Source organism: Felis catus, chromosome D1, assembly GCF_018350175.1.
Source record: "Felis catus isolate Fca126 chromosome D1, F.catus_Fca126_mat1.0, whole genome shotgun sequence".
Lineage (NCBI taxonomy): Eukaryota > Metazoa > Chordata > Mammalia > Carnivora > Felidae > Felis > Felis catus.
The window spans coordinates 24,293,071-24,318,384 of NC_058377.1; the positions used below are offsets into that span (position 1 = coordinate 24,293,071).

Here is a 25,314-nt window from a genome sequence, read left to right on the forward strand (position 1 = left end):
AAGCTAGAGATCCAGAAAAGCCAGTGGTGTAGCTTAAAGGCCTGGGAGATGGAGAGCTAGTGGTGTAGATTCCAGTTCAAGGATGAAGATCTGAGAACAAGGAACACCAAGGGCAAAAGAAGATCAATGATCTAGCTCAACAGTCAGACAGAGGGTGATTCAGTCCTCCTCAATCTTTTTCTTCTGTTAAGTCCCTCAGTGGAGAGTATGATACCCACCCACAATGGGAGGGCCAGCTGCTTTACTTAGTCCCTCAATTTCAATGCTGATCTCTTCTAGAAACAGCCTCACAGACACACCCCAAAATAAAGTTTAACCAGCCATGTGGGCATCCTTGGTCCAGTCCAGTTACCCATAAAAAAACCATCACAATCCTCAATGGTCATGACAGAGCCAATGTTGTTTAGCAGGAAGACCATGGGCCCAGCTTAAACCCTGAACCAATCTTAACTGGGTATCCTTGGGTGAGTCACCTCATCTTTCTGAATCTCCATTTTTTTAAGTCTCCTAAGTGAACTGAACATTATCCATTTTCTGGAGTTGTGGCTGTTAGATTATATCAGGTATACGGGCCAATAGTCAAGTGCAGACAATCTTCCGTCTCTTTCTTCTATTTAATTATTACAGAAATGGATATAGGAGCACAGGCAGTTTTTCCAAGTGCTTCTGTCTTCAAGCATCCCTATTCCAGGTGTTAGCAAAACATCCTGAAGAGAGGCAGATTTGATTAAGTAGAGACAGTTGATGTCTAGGATGCAGTGACTGAGTGCTCCATATTTCCTCTGGGTCTTTGGGCATTTTCTGTAACGGAATGGAATATAATCAGAGAAGGGCCACTTCAGTGATCAAGGAGGTAGAAAGATTGACAATGAGAAGATACTTGTTATACACGAAGGGTACAGAAATAGGTTTATGGGAACTGTGGGAACTGTTGGCAAGGCTTTACTGTAGAAGAACGAGGGGCCCCCTCTGGAGCCAGGAAGAGGCAATTTGGTAGTCAAAAATATTTAGTGTGTGGTAGGAGGTGAGCTTGTGCAATTCAGTCCCACAAAAGGTAGTACAGGTTAAAAATGTCAAAAGTTCAACGAGGGTGAGACAGACTCACTGGTTCATTACAGAGGGAGATGAGGCCAAGAGGGTTCCTGTTTAGTCACGTGTTTCTGCTAGACAGAATACTGTTAATGGGTCTCATGGCTGATTTGGATCTCGCCTTTAAGGGCTTTTGTTATTGGTGTAGGAAGGGGCAAGTGTCTCCATGAATTTCCATGCCATGCCCAACGAAGTAGAGAGTATAGAGGCCCGGAGGGAGGCCTAACAACAGGAATTCTGGAATTTGATCACACAAATTCACATCAAGGCTCCAACTCTCACTATAAATGTGATCATGACAAGTTTTTAACGTCTCTGCTTCAGTTTGCCCACATGTAGAACAAGCATGATAGTGGTACTTACCTCCTAGATTTGTTGTAAAGATTAAATAAGCTGTCTCATGGAAAGCCTTTATCACAGTGTTCACTATGTAGTAAGCATCCCATCAATGTTGACAGTTGTTACAGTCGTGGTCATTATCACTGAGATTGAATCAAATACTAGAGGTCAAGGCAAAGTCAGGGAAAGAGGGATCCAAGCTCTCCCAAACAGTTTTTAGCAACCCACCCTACCTATTTTGTTGGGATCACTGGAAGTCCTGTGTAGTATGTGGAAAACCCAGACTGAAAGCACCTTGCTAAAGGAGGTTCTATGAGCAATACTGCTTGTGTGGTTTGTCCTGTTTGGGCACCAAAATCTGTATTCTAAGGGTCAGGTAAGGTCAACCCATTTTGGGGTATCACCTTTAAAACTACCTAGAGCTTTATGAACACACACAAAAAGATTTTGTGAGATTGTATGGGCCATCCCTAGGGCCTGAGGACAAGATACATTTTACTGCACATTTGATTTAGGCATGAACTTGTACCATAAAGTGTAAGTTTCACAGAGGGGATTGATAAATTTCCAATTCCTCTCATTGGTTCCACCCTCAGCTCAGACTAAGAGAATAGCCTCTATCTGGTGTATTTGTGTTCTGTTTTTTCCAGGCTATTCTACCTAGTCTTGTACTGGTTACTTTCTAAGGCCGTCATCTTGATAACCATCAAGAAGTGGTTCTTACCACGTTGCTACAAAAGGCCATATTTCATTTTTTCTCATTGCCATGGGGGAGGGGAAGGAAAAAAAAAAACAGGTTAGAGTGGGAGAGAGCCAAAGCATAAGAGACTCTTAAAAACTGAGAACAAACTGAGGGTTGATGGGGGGTGGGAGGGAGGAGAGGGTGGGTGATGGGTATTGAGGAGGGCACCTTTTGGGATGAGCACTGGGTGTTGTATGGAAACCAATTTGTCAATAAATTTCATATAATAATAATAAAAAAGAAGTGGTTCTTAGTTTATAGCGGAGTTTACGAGCCTCTGCGCTGTCGACATTTTGGGTCTGCGGCATTTTTGTTGTGGGGAACTGTCTTGTGCATTGCAAGATGTTTTGCGGCCTCTCTGATCTCCACTCACTAGATGCTGCCAGCTTGTGTCCCCCACTCCCAAATGTCTCCAGACTTTTCCAAATATCTTCCCCCACTTCACTGTGGGGGCAGGGTGCAAAATCATCTCTGAAGGAGAATCACTGGTCTCAAAGTATTATCCAAGGATCTCTTGAAGAAAATAAAACGATGGATGAAATTAAGAGAAAAAAAATAATGACAGCACAAGATGAGTGCTGTGTGGGCCAATGTGTAACAAGCAGCCTTTGCAAAGATTCGGTACTATGGCGTCGGCATCGGTATAGTGGTTGCAGAGCATGAGATGTGATCATGAGAAGAGCCATTACAGCCTGGCATTACAGTCTGTATGCCAGTTTTCTCCTTTGTAAACTAGGGATAAGAATACTCCACAGAGGGGCACCTGGGTGGCTCAGTCTGTGAGCGGTCCCACTTCGGTTCAGGTCATGATCTCATGGTTCACGGGATTGAGCCCTACGTCACGCTCTGTGCTGACAGCATGGAGCCCACTCAGTACTCTCTCTCTCTCCCTTTCTCTCTGCCCCTCCCCTGCTCTCTCTCTCTCTCTCTCAAAATAAATAAGTAAACATTAAAAAAAAGAATACCCCACAGAAAGGATGTGTGTACACGTATATACAGTGTGCGCGTGTGTGTCATACTTAGAACACGGCCCATAAAATGTGTTATGTAAATGTTCACTCTTATTACCTTATTTTGTCACAGAAACCTTATGGCATAGGCATTACTATTATTCCCATCCTATTGATGAGGATACAGAAGTTCAGAGGGGATAAGTAACACGTGGCTTGCCCCTAGAACTACGCGACACAATTGAAATGAAAACCCAGGTCTGTCTAACTTCAAGTTCCTAATGGCCGGCCCTACCCTAATGGCCCCTGTTCCCCAACACTTAATTTATGTCAATATACCCTGCCTTCTTTCTCCGTTTATGTATAAAACAGGGTTTATTTAAAATATTATTTTGGTTTAGCCCTTTGAAGGTATAACTGACACATACGAATTTTATGTATTCATGATGTACAAATTCATGTTTTGATATCCGTATTCATTGCGAAGTGATTACCACAATCAAGCTAATTAACATATCCCTCACCTCCCATACTTACTGTCTGTCTTTCCTTCCTTCCTTGCTTCCTTCCTTCCTTCCTTCCTTCCTCCCATCCATCCATCCTTTTTCTTCTGCGAGAGCACTTAAGATTCATCTTCTTAGGAAATTGCCAATATCCAATCCAGTGTTGTTCAGTGTAGACACCGTGCTGAATATTAGCTCCCCAGGGCCCATTCATTTTGTGTAACTGAAAGCCTGGATCCTCAGACGAACATTCCTACAGATCTCTCTAATACATGCTCGGGGTTGTCTCTCATTCTTCTACTCGCCAGGGTTCCATTTTAAATTCCTTTGGGTGGGTACCTATACTCATCTCCTAGTTTTGAGGAATTAAGTAAAACAACATACTTACAGCACTAAGCACAGTGACCTGAATGTAGTCAAAACGCAATAAGGTTGGCTGTTACTGTTGAAGTCACCCTCCCATGGGAGGAAGTTCCAAAGCAGATGACTCTTCCTGCATAATATTATTAATCTCTACTCTTGGCTGTAGCTGCTCCTTCCACGACCAATAAGCATGTTGACTACAGCCAGATTCCAGGAAGCTGCCCAGTCGCCTGTATTGTGTCTCTGTATTTAGCTATGCTAAATGCAAATCCCAGAAAGAAATGTGACTGTTACTGCTGTGGGGCATTGTGACAGACCCTGTTCATTGGTTGACACTGCATCCCTACCCTCCTCGCCCCCTACGTCCAGCCCCCCCCCCCCACCTGCTCCAGTATAGAGACGGAAAATTAAATATAAATTTTCCACTGACTCCTTTGCAGCTTGTGGTGCCGTAGTCCTTTACCATAGTTCTGACCTGGAAGTTGCAAGTCAAAGTTTTCTGGGATTTCTGGGAAGACTTTAAGTTCTCCTGCTTAAAGAACGGGCACAGCTACCAGCTGTGGGTTTGTATTGGTTCAATGCCTCTGCCGTATGCAAAGATGTATCAACCGTCTCACTCCATGAAGGACAGACTCGCGACAGAGTCTATTCACGATGACGTGGCCATGGACCAGATCAAGGAAATCAGGGACAGCTGCCCTGACCCGTACTGCTACTGAACCAACCAACCAAGCCCTCATCCAGATTATTATGTGATAACATTAAAGCCCTATTTTCTAAGAACTCAGAGTCTCTGTTATTTGTAGCCAAATGCATCCATAATAGATACAGACACGCATTACACATTCTCATGGGGCGGGAAGGCATTGGTTTGGAAGGATACGTATTGGGGGTGAATTCCCTCCCTATGAATGAAGAGGCAGAGGATGTGCAGAAGGAATTCAACAGTTTTTCTCGTGTTCCTGGCAGACATACAGTGGTTTTATCATTGTGACCTTCCTGGTGTTAGGTATTATTTTCTCCCTTTTACAGATGAGAAAAGCAAGGCACAGTGAGGTTGTGTAACTTGCTCAGAATCACACAACTAATAAGTGATAGAGTCAGAATGAGCCCCGAGAACTAAATCACGATGGCGCTTGTGCACAAAGCATGCTTTTCCTGGCACATCAGAACGAATGCCTTAAATCTACCAGATGTGCAAGAATTAGACCGAGGAATGTCTGCACCTAATGACCCAAAATGACTGCCTTTATCATGAGTGGGGCGTCATCTCATCTCAGGCACACAGTTTTGCTCCCCACTTTCCTCCAATAAATTCTATGAAATCTGAGGATCTGTATCAGTCTGAATAGAAGGAAATCTTCCCAGGCTCATGTGGCTGTCCTCAGAACCATTTTGCCAGTCTCCCTCCCTGCTAAGTTCTGGCTGGAACCCACGCTTTTCCTGGTCGCTGCAGTAGATATGCTCTTTTCTGATGAACAGAATTTACAAACCTAGAAGCTTCGTATCCAGATTCCCGAACAGTCTCAAGGAAATGATTTTGACAGCTGAGTGATGTCAACCAACTGAGAAATGCAAAATAGAACACGAAGGAAAAACCCAAGGGATGCTGTGCCTGAAGGATCACAGCAGTTTTATTACACCCCAGCAAGTGTCTCAGGAGGACAGGCATGGGGCTGGCATGAAGACAAGCCTCACCGCTTTTCCTGGATGGTCATCACAGTCCTCTTTTGGGCAGCAGGTGCTCAGAAGAAAAGAGGATATCAGCACCCTGGGTTTCTACACTGGGGGAGGGGCGACCATTCTCTTGGAGCTCTACAGAATTGTAACGGGTGTATATTGCCTTCACTCGATAGGGGATGGAATTGGAGGTGGGGGACACAAGTGGGGAGTGGGGGGCTTCTCTTGGCAAGCCAAATCCAAGCAGAGTCTGCCAGAATCTAATTAGAGGCTGACAGCTTTCTAATGTCATCTCAAGCCCGGGGTCAGCTCCGTAATTATACTTGCCATAATGCCGGAATGCACCCTTTAGAAAGGTAGCTGGTCCCCAGCTCTGCTTCTCATCTTTTTTTTAGTCCTTGGATTCAGCCTGAGCCCTCTCTCAGCCCTCATATCTGCGGGACAGCTGCGCTCTTCTCTACCCCCATCTGGTACCGCCATATTTCCAATGGATTGGTCTTGGTGGGATCCCAGCTTGGCTTTGGGGATCACTTCTCGCCGAGTAGCCCCAGGACCAGTCTCCAATGAGTGGGTGGGGGAAACACAAACCACAGAGTGGAGCCGAGTGCGAAAGCTGCCATATCATAAAGTATTCTGAAATAATTTTAACTTCTCCAAGCCCAGTAGTCACCTCTATGATATTCTGGGTTTTTGTCCTGGTATGGAGGCAGATAACTTAAAATTGGAAAGGTCATAGAAAGCTTCTCTCGTGTAATCTGAGAAACAAAGCTCACAATAAGACATCCAGTTGTAGCTGGAACATCTCCAATGATCAGAGATTTTAAAGAAGGGCTTACTGAATGCTGGCAGTAGTAAGATGGCATTAGGGGTGGGGCCAGAGATGCGTTGAGCTTTATTATTATCTTTTTTTTTTTTTTTTTTTTTTTAGTGTAATGACATGGAGAAATGCATTAGGCATTAAGGATAAGGACCATGCCTATTTACTTGGTTGTAGAATTTACATGGCTACAAGCATTTAATTATTTATTATTTTTTTTAATGTTTATTTATTTATTTTTGAGAGAGAAAGAGAGAGAGAGAGAGAGAGAGAGAGCGGGAGAGGGACAGAGAGAGAGAGAGGGAGGCAGAGAATCCCAAGCAGGCTCCGCACTCTCGGTGCAGAGCCCAACACCGGGCTCGAACCCATGAACTGAGCTGAAATCGAGACTCCTGATGCTTAACCATCTGAGCCACCCAGGTGCCCCAACAAGTATTAAAGAAAAAAACAAAACAAACCAAAACACATCACTACTTGCCCCGGGCATAAAAGAAACTGAAATTCCTTCCTTTTACATACGTGGTGCTGCATCCCGCCCGCACTTGAGACTTTATGGACCTTGCAGACTTAGGTCCCTCCTTCTCCATTGTCTGGCATGGTCTTCCATGCGAGCAGTTTGGGGATTCTCGCTTTAGAGAGCGGAGGCATTGAAAGGACAAAGTACCCCTGAAGGAAAGAACCCAGAAAATATCATGAGAGGAAGACAAGGGCTGGCGGGGGGGGGAAATCTTCTATCAGGCTGCATCTTGGCCAGACCGTTACTCCACACTTCAAGTCAGTGCTTCTCAGGTATGGTTCCCCCCAGCAGCAGTAGCAGCGTCAACCAAAAATTTGTTAGGAATGCAAATTTTCAAACCCCAGCCCAGACTTACTGAATCTACCACTTGGGGGTGGGGTGGGAGAGGGCGGCGGCAGAAAGGTTGACAGCTTCTCTAATGCCTTGGTGGAAAAAAAAAAAAAAACTGGCCATTTCTAAAGGCAGCCAATTCTCTGTAGAGTGCCTTTGTAATTATATTCTTTCTCCTTATAAAACAAGCCAAATGGCATTTATTTCTCTGGGACTCCACGTTCTTTCTTTCCTTTATTGAAATAATCCGGAGTTATACTTTATTTTTATTTTTTTAGTTTTTAAAAAGTGTTTGTTTTTGAGAGAGAGACAGAATGTGAGTTAGGAGCAGAGAGAGAGAGAGGGAGACACAGAATCCAAAGCAGGTTCCAGGCTCTGAGCTGTCAGCACAGAGCCCGACGCGGGGCTGGAACCCACGAGCTGTGAGATCATGACCTGAGCCAAAGTCAGACGCTCAACCCACTGAGCCCCCAGGGCGCCCCTGGAGTTACACATTAATTCGGCCACTGAAGCTACGTCCTGCATTTGGCTCACCTTCGTTTACAACCCTTTTCTTATCCCCATTTTCAAGAGGCAAAAGACAGAGACCCAGATAGATGGTTCGTCTGGGGAAGCACCCACTAACTCAGAGCTCTTTGCAGTAAATGATCAGAATTTCTTGTAACGCTAGCTGAAGCTGACAGTCCTTACAGGATAAAAATACCCAGCAAATAAAACTCTTAAAGGGAGAAACAAACGCTAATGGAAGAAAACATTCCTCGCAAATATGATGCGAATAGAGTTGACGCTTGGTGAGTGTTACTGAATGAAAATATTAGCTGAATAAAAATGCTAACTACAGACACAAATGTTAACAGCTGAACATTGCTGGTAATGCACAGCGAATAATATTCACTGAAAGGAAATATATTAACTGCGGGAGAAAGGAAAGGAGAGGAGTGATTTATAACCAACCAACACTAGCGTGGAGGATGCTTCCTATGGTAATAGATTGTTGTAGCCAGCCCTCGAAGCTTCGGTGTCAAAATGCCTCCACCTGCCTCGGCAGCTTTTTGTATTATTATTATTATTATTTTTTTAACTCAGTACTCTCACAAGATGGCTTAACATTCCAGCCACCAACAGCATGTATTCATTTATAAAAGAATTGTTTCCTACACCGTCCTAGATCGTTTGCCAAATCGCTCTCCTGTAGCTCATACACCTGGCATCACACACGTGACTGACACCGCTTCTCACCTCCAGCACCGTCAGGGGACAGACCTGCGGACACTGAGGTCCCCCATGCTTGGAGCCGCGTGGTGACCTTTTTTCAGAAATAGGCAAATTGAAACAAGGTCCCCCATATTCGGCAAGCAACCTTCTTGATCACTCCGCTCAAAGGAAATTTTACGAAAAGTAAAAAAAAGAAAAAGTGTGTTGCCAGTCGCTGTCTATATGAGGTAATTGTTTTGACACGTTGGCTTAATTACATGAACGAAACACGGGGTTTGCTGCGATCCACCGTCGCAAATGAAAAGAGCCCTTCTGTGCATGTCTACACAAATTGACTTTGCAGTGCATTGTGGGAAGTGTCAACTGATATGGGCGAGGTGGATTTGTTGTTGTTGTTTGTTCTCATTTATATTTATTTATTTATGTTTTGTGGGTTTTGTTTTGGGTGGGTTTTTTTTTGTTTTCTTTTGTTTTTTGTTTTTGTTTTTTGGGTGTTTTTCTTTTCTTTTCTTTTCTTTTCTTTTTTTTTTTCTTCTTTTTTTGGGCGGCAAGGCAGAGATTTTGCATGTCAGTTACAGATACAGCCTTTGTTCCGAGTATGGCGTTTGCCTTATCAATCTGATTTCCAGACTTTCTCTGGGCCTTACCAGGACTTTAAAGGCTTAAATAGGTGGGTAATAAATTATAAGAGGAAATTGTGGCAGTCTGTCTTACTAGATAGTCAACCCCTGTACCAACCCTCGACAAATATGTGCCTGGCACATAGTAGGCAGACAATAAATATTTAAGGAATAAATGAATGGATGTGTGTCTAGAGCCAGGTATTTTTCACTCGCTCTCAAGGTTAGTTCCATCCTGTCAAAATACTAAAGGCAGGCAAATTCCACTCTTCAGTGTATCAGATTGTAAACCGTGGGGCATCTCGGGTGACTCATTCAACGGAATGTTGGTTTAATGAATTCTTCCTGTGCTCTCCAACTTGTTTGGCAAGGGGCCTGAAGGGGTTAAGGTCTGCAGAGTGCTTGGAACGTAGCTAATGTTGTGTGAATAGCAGAGTAAATGATTACTGCTCTGCTTTTATGAGACAGCTTCTAGACAGAAAGGAGCAGGAGGACCTCGGTGTACATCTGCCAGGGCTGGGGAATCCAGGCCTTGGGCAGGCGAGAGCAAACTCAAGATATGTAGACGCAGCTTCAGGCACCCACGCTGTCCCAGAGGACGTGAATCCTGGTGGGGAGATGGTCCCTATGGAGATCTTCTGGATGGGAAGCAGTGAAAGATAAGCTATTACCTGCCCACAAGGTTAACTTCTCACATTTATCTCAAACACAGGTAAGCAGGGGGCAGGACTCTGGTGGTATAATTTTTATCTTTAGAGGTAGGATTTAAAAAATGTTTTTCATTTTATTTATTTACTTATTTGATTTTCTTTCTTTTTTTTTTTTTTTTGAGAAAGAGAGAGAGCACAGGCAGAAGAGAAGGGCAGAAGGAAAGAGAGAGAGAATCTCAACCAGGCTCTACGCTATAGGCGGAGCCCAATGCGGGGCTCAATCCCACGACACTGGGATCATGACCTGAGCCCAACTGAGTTGGACGCTTAACCGACTGAGTCATCCAGATGCCCCTAGAGGTAGGATTTTTCAATAAATCTTTAGGATTTGTATTTTATTTGTTCAGGGGTTAGAAAGTTGTCTATGGCAGGAACACATCAGGATGTAAAGAATCTAACTGGCATCCATGCCCTGCTTTGCCAGAATCCCCCCCCTTCTGTCTCCACTTCCCTAAACAAAGCCACAGCCCATCCTGTTTGCTCCGATAGTCTGACAATCTGAAGCTGGGGTTGGGTTGGGCTGGATCCAGACTGGTGGAGAACGTTAACCCCAGTAGTCAAGCAGTTGGGTGCAAGTCCTGATTCTTTCAGCAACTTGCTGTATGCCTCCAGTGGGAGGTTTCAGTCCACTTGACCGGAAAATGGGAAATCATGGCACCTGCCTTCTTGACCCACACAGGGATGTTATCAATATGAGATAAAATAATAATTGGGAAAGTTTTCAAAAGATTTGAAGGCTTCGGAGGTAAGGTGCTCTATGAGGGGGGAAGGCGGCTCTAGAACAGAGGCTCAGACTGCAGTGCCAGACTCTGTGGAGACAGAAGAGAGTTGAGAGGGTAAACTGAGGGTCAGTCACATGACTGTACCAGCGACGACCATCCGAACCAAATTAGAGCCAATCTCCCCAAACCGGAGGATGTAGGAAGGTCATGTATACAGGAACAACATGGGGCTGGATACTTGAGTCCTGATTCTCTCACTTGTGAGGGTTTGTGTGTGTGTGTGTGTGTGTGTGTGTGTGATTCTTGGACTACCCCACCTAACTTTCCTGAGCTCCAGTTTCTTCATCTATTGAAAGGAGGCGATTTAGAACCTTCCTGAGAGAGTTATTGAAAGGGACTGATGCAGTAATTTGTGTGAAACCCCGGTATTTTTTAGGATCTCAGTAAGAGTTGGCTCCATCAGTGATCCACTTACCCATTCATTGATTCCCTCATTGATTCAGAACATCTCACTGCCTTGGGTTGGTGCCTTGTCTCAGGAAGTCATTAGCACTTGAGGACTTTTTCGATGGTAAAAGTTGCTGGCTCATAAGCACCATCACCAGCAGTAGTTAAGGGAAGTAAGAATACATCCCTGCTCCTTTGTCTGTACATCAAATTATTCTTATTGTTCACAGGGCACCAGAAGCTTTGGGTTCCTCTGCCGGCTCAGGATCCTCTCTCTTTCGCTGCCTGGGTGCGGGGAGGGCTCCACTGAGCCAACTCCCCCCACAAAAGAAGGAAGAACAATAGGCTTGTTGCCTTTTCTTCCATACAAATGCTCCCTGAGGTACCATATAATCAGAGCAGGGTTGTGACAGTCAGCATGTCTCTGCTCTCCCCATATCCCAGCCGTAATACAACATTAGAAGCAATTAGAGCTTGTTCTAGGTTGTTTGTAAGATGATTATTATAGCCATTGCAGGGACGTCTCAAAACAGTGGAGTTAAGGATTACAACGTGTTCCACATTTCCGAAGCTGCTAACCGGGGCGGTGCAGAGAAGAGCCTAAGACACAGAGACAGACAAAGCCCAGCTCATCAGCCCTGCCAACAAGGCTCTGGGCCTTGACGTGCATTCTCAGTGTGGGGCACCTGAGGGCTGATGGGAAGCATTATCTCCTTTGCAGAGCGGCTGAGCAGTGGGGGCTCAGCTTTGGGAGGATGGGCTGGACCGGAAGCTCAACTACCGTATCCTTTTCTTTCTTCAGACATGTCAAAAAGCCCCCTCTCCATCAGACAGCCAAACATCTGAACCGCAAAAGGGCTCTGGCCACAGTCCCTTTCTCTCTGTTCTGTTTAGCAACACACACAAATACTTGACCGCATTTGATGTGGAAAATCTGGAATGTCAATCTTCCACAATTGTACTGAAGCCTACTTTTATTTAGAGGAAACTGAAAACAGCTGGTCAGCTTGCTGTCCAAACTTGTTCACCTGCCTTTCCTCTATAATGCTCTGTAAAGCATCCTTCTAGCTACTGAGGCAAAGAATCATGGGGCCGTTTTGTACTTTTTCCCTTTCTTTTCATTCCAAGAAGTATTGAATATGCTCCTATTATATGCCAGGCAAACAAAGACCCCTGACCTCATGAAACTTTATGATTTTAATTTTTTAAAAATTTTATTTATTTTGTGTGTATGTCTGTGTGAGAGAGAGAGAGAGAGAGAGAGAGGCAGAGGTAGAGGAGAGAGAGGATCCCAAGCAGGGTTCATGCTCTATTAGCGTAGAGCCCAGCACGGGGCTTGATCTCATGGACCACCAAGACCAACACCTGAGCCCAAATCAAGAATCGGTTGCTTAACAGACTCATAAATTCTAAATTTTTTTTTCAACGTTTATTTATTTTGGGGACAGAGAGAGACAGAGCATGAACGGGCGAGGGGCAGAGAGAGAGAGGGAGACACAGAATAGGAAACAGGCTCCAGGCTCCGAGCCATCAGCCCAGAGCCCGATGCGGGGGCTCGAACTCACAGACCGCGAGATCGTGACCTGGCTGAAGTCGGACGCTCAACAGACTGCGCCACCCAGGCGCCCCTAGACTCATAAATTCTGACTTGGACTATAACAGTGGATTTTTTCCTGGGGTTTGCCCTCTCCTCCTCAAGCCTACTTCTTGTGTCGTCATTGACCCAAGTATAAGTCTAAGACTCTCCCTCGTTCCCATACAGCCTTGAACCCTGCATCCCAGGCCCTGTGTGTATTATCCCAAGCCTTTTCCACTTGATCTTCCTCTATGTCACGAGCCCCCGGCTCTAGCCAGAGTGAATTCTCCATTTTTCCCAAACACACCCTGCCTTTTCTCACCCTAGAGTGTAGTATTTACAGGAAAAAGAAGCTAACATTCATTGCGCTCTGCTAACAGACAGAGCTTTGTACACCTTTTAGATTTGATAGCAATCCTATGATGTATAAGGCGGGGGAACAGAGTTGCCTTCTCTGAAGTCACACGGTAGAATGTGCTGGAGGCAAGATTCAGATCTCCAACTGTCTGAGTCCAAATCCGGTGCTCTTCCTCCCAGATCACACAGTTCCTAATGATTTATTCCCTGATTCCAGACTGGAACCACTGGGAGAGCCATGCATGTTCACTTTTGTGCTACCTCCAGTGCCTGGCACAAAGTCTCACAGGGGCTGGGTGAGAACATACTATCTGAATTAAACTTCTTTGAATGTAATTGAATTACACCGAACAAGCTTTTAAAAGACTATTCATTAACGTACGTTTTGGCAGCTTCTTGTTGAGATTTAATCTGCTAGTCTGTGTGTCAGCCCTCTCATAATCTGTGGGTTTCTCTCCTGAATTCTATCCTGGTTCTCTGCAACTCTCCATGGTTCTTGAGCTGCACCCAGCTGAGAGCCTTTAGAAGGCCAGTGACAGTAAATTTCTTTATCTGTGTGTTTCAGTTGTCTTTTCTTCCCATTCTCCTTACCTGCCTCATTTTTTCCACTTGAGACCCCCTTATGAACGTCCATTCCCCTGTCCAGATTTCATTCTTACCGGTGTGCACACCAAGGCAACCTTCAGGGGTCCTTGGTTCTGGCTCTGCGTTTCCTGGGGAGCAGGGGGATCGGCACCCACCACTTCTCTAGTGTATGGTTTCCTTACGGGGAACTGCACATATGGTTTTAAAATTCCTGCCAGATCTGCTATGTGCAATCCTCATTGTTTAATGTACCATAATTAATAAGTAAATATTTTTAGATCCTATTGATGTCGAGGCACTTTAGATGTTCTCTCCAGACTGTTCTTTCTACGCGATACTTGGTCAGGCAGCTTGCTTTATGACCCCTCAAAGCAGTTCTGCTTTCCCTCCTAGGCCCCTAGTGATCAGCACACATCTCCTGGGAAGACATACAGTCCATGGAAGGAGAAGAAATAGAGATCTTGGTCTTTTAAATGAAGATGTTGAGAAAGAGAAGGGGGAAGTACCCGGGGCATTTCTTACATTCCTTTGCCTCTTGATGTGAAGGACCCTGTGGGTTCACTGTGCCACACACCTTTGGTCATCTTCAAGTCCCAGTTCTGTGACTTTTACACCTTCCAACGCCCACCTACCACATCTGACCACCTCCCATAGTCCCTCCTTCGGTAGTTGTCAAACCACAAAAAGCCACCAGCGGCATGTGGCCCCAGTCTCAACCCCACAGATGGAACTTTTGGTAGAAGGGGATGAGTCGCTAAATAAATAGAATGCATTGTAAGTGTTGATAGATTTTCTGTTCTGTCCTGGCATTGTGCTCAGTGGAGGATTACCGCTGTGTGTGTTTAAATGTGACAGCTGTTTCATTCACTCCCTGGCGTGTTGGAGAAGCCGTGATAAAGCCAGCGATACGCCTTCAGAATCCTTAAAGTGAAATCCTCCAGAAAAAAAAAAAAAAAGTTCCCCTCCCAACCCTCCCTGTCCCCATTTCTCTGCTCATTCTCACATGCATTTCTGGTTATTGCACTTTATTTCTGCTTTTTCTTTTTTCTTTTCTTCTTTTGCACGTTCTGGATGAGAAATACCCTCTGGAAGACCTTCCACCTCTGGTTGTTGGGCATCCCCGAAGCAGTCAGCTTCATTTTGGTACCCTGGTTGCAGAGGGAATGCAGAGCATTTAGAAACCTTAATTAAGGAACATTTAGGAAGATAGGCTGATGAGGGGCAAGATTAGCAATGGATTTCACTGTTGCCTGCCTACGACTTTCTGTTTAATTATTACAAGAGGAGCTGCCAGCAAATGCAAGAGTTGAAGGTCTGATCCTGAACCACACTGACCTGGATTTCTGTTTCATTAGATTTCATTTAATTCTGGCAAAGGAGGCAATTTCTTAGACCCTAGTATAGTTGAATGTTAACCTCCAGGCCACAGGAATGAAGGGGCAAGAATGCATTTCACCCTGAGCTCTGCCAGTTCCTCTCCTACATACCAGATACACAGTCCCGCCTGGATCCCAACACCTCTTACTGTTTGGGGAAACAGAGGGGATGGGGATCTGGCGTGTCTCAGCGAGGGCTCAAATAAGCTGAATAATTGAGTCAACAGTATCCTCTTTGAACTGAAGAGGGAGAGAGAAAAATTCTCCCCGCTAGATTTACAAGAAAGGATCTTCCTTTCTCTAAGTCTTTCCGGCGTTTTCTGAAATGGCCGAGTTTGTTTCCGATGACCCCGAGGGACTGCTCCACTGACCAGCTTGTGCCTAAGAAGTGCTGTGGTCAGGTGCTGATCGGCTTGGTATGGGGTGAGGGGTGAGAGAAGATGGTGAGGGACAGAAGGGTGGTAAGGGATTCCCCGGGGACTACAGGTTCATCACATATCTATATATTTCTCAGTGTTCACCTCCTACCTCTTCTCCATCCTAGGTCAATGGTCAAAGTTGATTGAGGGATTCTAAAAACTCAAGCAAAGATATTGAATCCAAAAGGACTTGGGTTCTGCCTTCTCTGTACCCTAACTAGCAGTTAGTCTCTCTTGGCATCCTGTACGAACAAAATGGGAATGTTAATTCCTATTTCACAGAAAGCTTCCAGAACTAAGAAAAATGCCTCACACAGCATTCCACACATAACAGGGTCTCCATATATGTTAGTTGCCACTTCTACTCCATGCACATGGGGGGAGTAGGAAGACCATGCTCTGAAGAAAGCCAAAGATGACCTACCCCACTCCTACTGGTCTTATATTAAGCTGAAACAAAAGAATCAACATAAAAATAAAACATGTTATTAAGGACATAAAAAGTTAGCAAGTTGTGCTATATTCATAGAGTGGAATACTTCTCAGCAGTAAAAAAAGAACAAACTTCTGACTTGTGCAAGAACATGCACAGGATAGCAGTCTCTTCAGTAAGAAATCAGCGACCTATGGTAACTTGATGACAAGCTTCAGGGATGGACCTCAAACTGTCGCTCCCCTGTATCTATGTAGGATGAGCTCATTCACTGGCTCTCACTTTATTTTGGATTTTCCCTTAGAAAAGGTCATGAGCACCATACTAATTGACTTAAGTCAAACACAAAGGGCTAGGGACAGGCACACCTCATTTTTTTTTTCTTCATGTCATTGCACTTCACAGATACTGCATTCTTCACAAGTTGAAGGTTGGTGGCAAACTTCTATGGAACAAGTCTATCGGCGCCATTTTTCCCATAGCATTTGCTCACTTTATGTCTCTGTGTCCCATTTTGGTAATACTCGTAATATTTCAAACTCCTTCATTATTATTATATTGGTTATGGTGATCTCTGATCAGGGATCTTTGATGTTACTATTGTCCTTGTTCTGGAGTGCCACAAACCATGCCCACCTAAGACAACTAACTCAGTTGACGTATGTGTGCTCTGGCCTCTCCACTGAGCAACGATTCCCCATCTCTCTCCCTCTCCTGAGGCCTCCCTATTCCCTGAGACACAACACTATTGAAAGTAGGCCAATTAAGGGACGTCTGGGTGGCTTAGTTGGTTAAGCGTCTGGCTCTTGATTTCAGCTCAGGTCACAGTCTCCTGGTTTGTGAGATCGAGCCCTCTGCGTCGGTCTCTGTGCTGACATTGCAGAGCCTGCCTGGGATTCTCTCTCTCTTTCCCTCTTTCTCTGCCCACCCTCCTCTCAAAATAAATAAAGAAACTTAAAAATCTTTTTAAGTAAAGGAAAAGAAAAGAGAGGAGGCCAATTAATAACCGTACACTGACCTCTAAGTGTACAAGTGAAAGGAAGGCTCACACGTCTCTCCCTTTCAAGCCCAAGCTAGAAATGATCAAGCTTGGTGAGGAAGGTGTGTTGAAAGTTAAGGCAGACCAAAAGCTAGGCCTCTTGTGCCAGTCAGCCAAGCTGTGAATGCAAAGGAGAAGTTCCTGAAGGCAATTAAAAGCGCTACATCAGTAAACACAAATGACAAGAAAGCCTTCTTGCTGACGTGGAGAGAGTTTTCGTGGTCTGGATAGAAGACTTAACCAGCAACGCCTAATCCAGAGTAAGGCCTGACCTCTCTTCCATTCTATGAAAGGTTGAGAGAGGTGAGGAAGCTGCAGAAAAAAAAAATGTGAAGATGGCAGAGGTTGGTTCATGAGGTTTAAGGAAAGAAGCCATCTGCGTAACTTAACAGTGTAAACTAAGACAGCAAGTGCGAATGTAGGAGCTGCATCAAGTTCTCCAGAAGAGTCTGCTAAGGTAATTAATATAGGTGTCATTGCTACACAACAGATTTTCAATGTAGATTAAATGGCCTTCCCTTGGAAGAAGATGCCACCTAAGACTTTCACAGCTAGAGAGAAGTCAATGCCTGGCTTCAATGCTTCAAAGAACAGGCTATTTTTTTTAGGGACTAATGCAGTTTGTGACTTTAAGCTGAAGCTAGCACTCACTTACCCCTACGAAAATCCTAGGGCCCTTAAGAAATATGCTAAATGGACTCTGCCTGTGCTGTATAAATGGAGCAACAAAGTCTAGATGACAGCACACCTGTTTACAACATGGTTTGCTGAATATTTTAAACCCACTGTTGAGACTTACTGCTCAGGAAAGAAAAAAAAATTCTTTTTAAAATATCACTGCTTGTCGACAATGTGCCTGGTCACCCAAGAGCTCTGATGGGGATGGCACAGCGAGCTGTAATGTCGTTTCATGCTTCCCAACACAGCATCTGTTCTGTAGCTTATGGACCAAGGAGTAATTTCAACTTGCAGTCCTATTATTTAAGAAATACATTTTGTAAGGCTATAGTTGCCATGGATAGTGATTCCTCTGATGGATCTGGGCAAAGTAAATTGAAAACCTTATGTAAAGGATTCACCATTCTAGATGCCATTAAGAACATTTGTGATTCATGGGAAGAGGTCGAATATCGACATTAACAGGAATGTGGAAGAAGTTGCTTTCAATCCTCATGGGTGACTGTGAGGGGTTCAAGACTTGAGAGGAGTAAGGAGCTGCAGATGTGGTGGAAATAGCAAGAGAACTAGAAGCGGAGCCTGAAGATCGGACTGAATTTTTACCAACTCATCATAAAATGAGGGGATCAGGAGTTGCTTCTTATGGATGAGCAAAGAAGGTAAGGTTTCTTGAGATGGAAACTACTCCTGGTGGAGATGTTACGAAGATTGTTGAAATGACTACACAGGGTTTGGAATATTACATGAACTCGGTTAACAAAACAGAAAACAGCAGCAAGGGTTTGAGAGGGTTGACTCCAATTTTGAAAGAAGTTCTTCTGTGGGTAAAATGCTATCCAACAGCATCGCGTGCAATAGAGAAATCACTCATGGAGAGAAGGGTCAATGTGGTAAATTTCACTGTCATCTTATTTCACGCCATTGCCACAGCCACCCCAACAACCACCCTGATCAGTCAGCAGCCATCAACATCGACATCAACATCAATGCAAGCCCTCCACCAGCAAAAGATTATGACTCACTGAAAGCTCAGATGGTGGCTACCATTTTTTAACATAAAGTATTTTTAAATTAAGGTATGTACATTTTTAGACATAATGGTATTGCGCACCTAATACAGTATAATGTAAACATAAATTTAAATAAAAAGGGGGGACACATGGGTGGCTAAGTTGGTTGAGCCGTCTGACTCTTGGTTTCGGCTCAGGTCATGACCCCAGTGTCATCTGGGATCATGCCTCATGTCAGGCTCTGCACTGAGTGTGGAGTCTGCTTAAGATACTCTCTCTCTCTCTGCCTCTCTCTCCCTCTCCCTCCTCCCTCTGCCCCTCAAGCACTCTCTGTCTCTCAAAACAAAAAAACAAAACAAAACAAAACAAAACGTAACTTTTATGTGTACTGAGAAACCAAACAATTTATTTGACTTACTTTATTATGATACTCATTTTATTGTGATGTGGTCCTTATCGTGTCTTTGTCGTCATTTCCTGACAGTCCCCACCTTGCACTTTATCTTCCAGTGGTGGTGATGTTTTTGCACACCTTGCTCACATTTCTTCAGGTCTCATATCCTTGTTCACCCTATTCCCGTGGTCTCATCACACCCTCCAAGTTTCCTTTGCCAGCGTCTCACACGTCCTTCAGACTCCGCAGAGGGGTCTTCCGATCTCTGGAAACTTTCCCTTCGCTTCTAGGTTGAGCTGCCCACAGTGCTTTCCAAATGCCTCCTAAACATCCTCCTCTTGGGACACACAGCACACTGGATCGGGAGGTCCTCAAGACCAGGAACTGGACCCGTAATATCTCCGAGGTATGCCTGTGCTCTATGGGTCAACTTACACGGCATTCGATAAAAGATAAAACTTTAGAGACAAAAATCAGATCAGTAGTTTTCGGGGCAGGAGGTGAGGGGTGGTGATTTACTACAACAGGGCACAAAGGAACTTTTCAGGGCTTGGAAATATTCTATATATTATTTACGATGGCGGCTCTGCTTACAATGTACACCTAGAAATGGTGATTTTTACTGTATATAAGTTGTACCTCAATAAGCATGATTTTTTACAGAGTTGGTAAAGATGTAATTTTCTTTCTCTATTTTTCCTTTCTGGAGGGATGTGACTTGTCCACGTTGTCAGGTACTAAGGATCCCGTGGAGGCCTCCCTAGAACCTAGGGCCCGTTGAATCCCTAGGGATCCCATAAATGGACATGATGGGGCTTTAAACAACCTCTAATTCCATGCAAATGTTTGCATATGTGTACAAATGAATTTTCCTGGGGAGATGTCTCACAGTTTCAAATAGATTAAAGGTTACTGTGGCTCACTGCCCATTCCTCATATGAGAACAACCAGAGAGAGAGAGAGAGAGAGAGAGAGAGAGAGAGAGAGAGAGAAACTGATCCATATTTCCAGAGTACAAGATAAAGTGAGACTATTGTATAAGTTTGTCACCAGGGATGGGCACTGGGAGGCCATAGTTTGAGGTCAGTCCCTGCACATTATCATCAAGTGACTATCATTAGCAGGTGTTCTTATTAAAGAGAACCATACTTTATATGCAGGCTCATTTCTGAGGACCTATAGTGTCACTCACTGTGATTCCCAAGCTCATAGCAGGGAAAAGAGAAAGAGACTTGCATAAATCCTCCTTAATTTGGAACACTTAATAGGTTCCTTGTACAGTGTTGCAGAGGTTTGAAAATGGAAGCAGGGAAAGGAGGTCACCAATGATAGGTAGAAAGCAGGATGCCAGGCACAGCTTAATGGAATCTGTGGTATTGATCCAAGTGGCAAATGCATCGCATTGTAACAGTATTGAAAGCTTTATGCTGGGCCCTAGCTCAGAAAAGGCCACAGCTGCTAATTTGCAAAAATATCAGGGTTTCAAAAGTTACTGGGGGCCTTTGAAAGATAAATCACCAGGTGTCCCTTTAATAACTGCAGCACACTCCCATGCCTTCATGAGGTATTTCTATCTAGAAAAGTGGGCCCTGAGAACACACTCTTGCTAGTGACAGTGTTATAGCACAAGCTTCCAGACAGGAATATCTCTCCGGGCCTCACACACTGTGAATAATTAGTCAGTCTGTGGTGCGAATGGAGACAGCATCAAGAGTGTTGCAAGGGCAGGCCAGCTGTGCTCCTCATGGGCCTGAAAGCATGCGCCATTTTGGACAAGGCATGTTCTGTGCTGGGGTATGCACCTGGCCACGTGGGCTCAAGTCATGTTAATGGAATGCTGAGGAATGTTCTCTTCTGACATAGGCAGTGCGACAAAAATGATGGGCGTGCTATTTCCACTGAGCCGTCCCGAGCTCAGTGTTTAAAGATGTGTTTGCAAATAATGATTCACAAAACCCTCATATACTGACCCACCTCCTACTACACAATATCCTCTCCATGTTAATGGCCCCATCCCAACAAGCTGGGTGCTACTTTTATTTCTAAATCGGTAAGTCTGACAAGAGATCTTTTGGGCAGATATGGTCCAAATGGGGCTGAAGAGGCCTTGCTTCTAACTTCCAATTCTAACAGTCATTTCCAAATAGAACAGTGAATACATAGGTTATGAAGAAATGAGTGGCAGTGCTGGGGAGCTAGTGACTCACTTGAACAAGAAGGGTTTGAAAACAGTGTTCATGGCCTCAGAGGCCCAGACATGGATGTAGAGACTTTGGATAAGTAATAGAGAATGGGGTGGTGTAGCATCTGGCAGTACAGTGGAAACTTCTCAAATGCCCCTAAAGCCTGGTGGTCATGGGTTGCAAGACTAAAGTATCATAACAAAAGCAAAACAAGAATTCAGAAAACACCAAGTCATAGGAGTCACATATGCCAAGAAGATACATTTGTGTGGATATTCGAGAACCCAAGGATGGAAATTTCATGGACATAAGAATACATAAGTAAGAAGTAAAATGGACTAGAATATTGTTGTGGGAATGTACTATGAATTGCCCAGCCAGACAGATGTAGTGGTAACTAAGCCAGCACAGAAGCATGATACACGGGCAATATTAGAAACTTCAAACAGGTGTACATTTCCAGGGCATCTCACGCTGGTAAAATCAAAGGACACATCAAAAAAACCAAAGGACATTTCTGGTAATTTTCTTTAGAATATGGGGGGGCAGCAAATGGCATGGATACTACACAGTATAAAACCAACAAGAAAACTTTGCTCGGGACATGAAACTGAGAAAAATTGGGAGAGAGTGACTGTTTCGTCTTGGTGTCCTTAATGTCCAGAGAACAAAACACTGAATATTCTAGATTTTTAGAAGGCATATATCAAAACATTGAAAAATAGACACAAATGGAAGGCACAAGATGAAATTACAGGGAATTCTTTCAAAGACGCAAAGAAAGGCAGGTGGAATTCCCCCCACACCTCAGTGTTATTTTGCACTCTGGAAAATAAGGGAAATAAAAGGAAATAACTAATTATGACTATAAAGAGTCAGCATACCTAAATGGTAGGCAGGTTAAGTTGCAGGGAACTGGGGTCAATGGCGTCTTTTTGGAGGCAAAAAGTATTGAAATGGGACACACCCACTACTTAGATCATATAAGAAAAATACTGTCATATTTAACATGGAACTTCACATCTCTTAATTCTTAGATTTTTCTCTTTTTGTCAGAAAGCATGATATCTGGGCTGAAAACGGCAGATCCAACAATTTTAAAAGAGTTTATGCCCACGATATCCTAAGGCAATGAGAAATTTATGTCAAGGAGATTCGCACAACTGTAACCATGATCGGAAATCTTCAAGGAATCCTGGAGAACGAAAGAAATCCCCCCCTTGCCCCGCCAACAGGAAATTAGCATATTTGTTTGCCACTTTCAGAAATAAAAATTTTCCTTTGGTGAATCTAGAAAACGCTATAGCCTGTGTATCTGGACTTTTGTTCGCTCTGACTCAGCTCCTATAGGAGAAAGGTTTTAGCAGGGTATTAAGGGGTCTTATCCTGTTAAATATTTTATCAGTGACTTGGATAAACAGCAAATCTGTGGATGCTTCACAGTAGAAAGTTATATGATGTGTTGAAAAGATAGAACTGAGATCCAAAGAGATTTAAATGAGTGATATTGGCATGTCAGTTCTAACAAGATAACATTCAATAGATGATGAGCTTAAGGTCCCTAAATTTAGTGCAAAAATCCAATCTCACTTATTCATGATGGATGAGATAAGGCTTAATAGGAACATGTGAAACAAATAAAGAACAACAAGAAATGTAGCCATATCTGATGTCAAATGTGCAGTATGAATAAAAAGGCTATGTGCCTGCCAAAAAATTCTAATGGACTCCTAGGAAAAAGAAGATGGGGCCCCTATACTGTACTAATCAGACTGTATCTGTGATATCATGTTTCCTTTCGGGGGGGGGGGAGGGGTTGTACACCAGTGAATGGAGTACCATAAAGACAAATAATGGGTATATTAGAAATGCTGTTTCAACTACAACTATGTATCACTCTGTAAATAAGAAACGTTACAGAAGTTGAAGATATTTATATAAAAAAATGGAAGCTTCTCCTTAACTATCTGGAAGGCTAATATAAGAAAGATTTTTTTTTTTTTTTTTAATTCTATGTGGTCTCAAGAGGACAAACATACCACTGTGAGGAAGTCTTAAGGAAACAAATTTTCGGAAATAATTTAGTAACAGACACCTTCAAAGATAGAAGAGGTTCTTTTTTTTTTAATTTTTTTTCAACGTTTATTTATTTTTTTGGGGGGGGGGACAGAGAGAGAGACAAAGCATGAACGGGGGAGGGGCAGAGAGAGAGGGAGACACAGAATCGGAAACAGGCTCCAGGCTCTGAGCCATCAGCCCAGAGCCTGACGTGGGGCTCGAACTCACGGACCGCGAGATCGTGACCTGGCTGAAGTCGGACGCTTAACCGACTGCGCCACCCAGGCGCCCCTAGAAGAGGTTCTTTTAAGAGTTCCAAGTCCCTGCGTTACTGGAAGCAACCACAGACATGGTGACCACGTGCTATGGATTCTGTGCAAGGCAAAGATCAGATGGATATTGATGCTGACTGAGTGTTTGTTCCCAGTTCACGGTCCAAGAACTTCCTACTCAAATTGTAAGCGCCTGCCAATTTCTTTCTCCTGAGTTTCAATCCTTGATGATAGCTGAAGCTCACTTAATTTTCCCGCTTCTTCACAGCACCTCCTCTCTTTCCTATTCAAGACTTTCAGTAGGGGTGCCTGGGTGGCTCAGTGGGCTAAGCTTCTGACTCTTGATCTTGGCTCAGGTCTTGATCTCACCGCTCCTGGGATCGAGCCCCATGTCAGGCTCTGTGCTGACAGCGCAGAGCCTGCTTGGGATTCTCTCTCCCCCTCCCTCTCTTGTCCTCTCACATCCTGATCTCTCAAAATAAATAAATATTTTAAAAAAGATTTGCAGTAGGAAACATAGATCTTTTTCTACTGGTTGTCAAACTTTCTGTTTCAGGAACTGTTTGCCTTTGTAAGAAACACTGCCCCATTGAAGAGCTTTTGCATATGTGGTTAATGTCTATCTATAGTCACAGTAATAAACATTTAAAAATTGGAATTAAAAATGTATCTATTAATCACTTAGCAACACTAAATCCATTACATATAAAAATAAATTAAATATATTATGAAAAATAGGTATATGTCTTCAACACAAAGAAATAAGAAGAAGAAAAGTGGGATTCTATATTTTTGAAAATCTCTTTAATACCAGGCTCGATAGAACATAACCTTCTCATATCTGCTTTTACATTAAATTACAAAATTTGTAGTTTGAAAAGGAAGGAGCATTTTCATAGCTTTTTGGATAATTGTGGATATTCTTGGATATAACACCCAAATCAAAGACTGGTGGTTTCTTAAAGGTTAGTTGCAATGTGGAATTTGAAATCATATTAATGAATACTTCATAATTTGCTCTGCTAAAATCCATGAGTCTTGTCTTGCATTCTGAACTTTTTTTTAAAGTTTATTTATTTAAAGACAGAGCAAGTGCAAGCGGGGGAGGGTCAGAGAGACAAGGAGAGAGAATCAGAAGCAGGCTCTGCACAGCAGAGCCCAATGTAGGGCTTGATCTTATGAACCTCGAGATCACGATTTGAGCTGAAATCAAGAGTCTGCTGCCCTGGGAGCCACTCAGGAGCCCCTCTGCCTTGCATTTTGAATAAACCTTTTATCAATGCCTGGTCATGCCCGGCTCCTTTAGGAAATAATGGTTTGCTGACTTTATGTAGATTTCCAAATGTTGACACCTTCCATTATAAAACACCAGAAAACTTAACGTTCCTTAGTACAAGGTATCTGTCAAGCTCCTGGTAAAAGTTTTCCAAAATTCTATTTTCTTTTGAATGCTCTGGTTTTATCATTGGCAATAAGTACCATCAATTGTTACCCTTGAAATGAGACACACAATCATTCATTTAAAAAAAAGAAAAAAAGTCTACTAGTTCAATCGTAGTTTGAACAATCATAGTTTGTCAGTCAGTCACCCAAGAAAAAATGCAATTTCATGCAAAAAGCAGCTTGCAACTAAAACAATTGCACAGTTGCATTTGTTCAGGAAAATCACCACTCTTGTTAGGCGGAGGAAGTGTTTTCTTTGTACTTCCCATTTTGTCAAATATTAAAAAGGCATGTAATAAGGATCAAGATTTAACAAAATTAATTTTTACTAGTTCTTTAAAATTATTGTTATGTGAAACGGGCAATGTTTTTTTTGTTTTTTGTTTTTTCTTGATGTAGTACATGAGGAATACAATGACTACAGAGACAGTTTAGTGCCAGCGCCTT

General features: G+C 43.4%; 2 long non-coding RNA genes across 3 annotated transcripts; one reads left to right on the forward strand and one right to left on the reverse strand.

Annotated features, from left to right (window-relative positions):
* Positions 1-395: 395 nt before the first annotated feature.
* Positions 396-4,217, reverse strand: LOC123380263. The gene is made up of 3 exons (XR_006585792.1): positions 3,658-4,217; positions 1,453-1,571; positions 396-801 (listed from the first exon to the last, which is right to left on the reverse strand). It is a non-coding gene; the product is annotated as an uncharacterized LOC123380263 (long non-coding RNA).
* A 5,402-nt stretch (positions 4,218-9,619) lies between these two features.
* On the forward strand, positions 9,620-22,397 carry LOC109491883. Of its 2 annotated transcripts, none has more exons than XR_002145456.2 (3): positions 9,620-9,877; positions 19,202-19,317; positions 22,151-22,397. It is a non-coding gene; the product is annotated as an uncharacterized LOC109491883 (long non-coding RNA). The 2 variants fall into 2 exon arrangements; XR_002145457.2 differs by lacking the exon at positions 9,620-9,877 and adding an exon at positions 10,114-10,175.
* Positions 22,398-25,314: the final 2,917 nt, after the last annotated feature.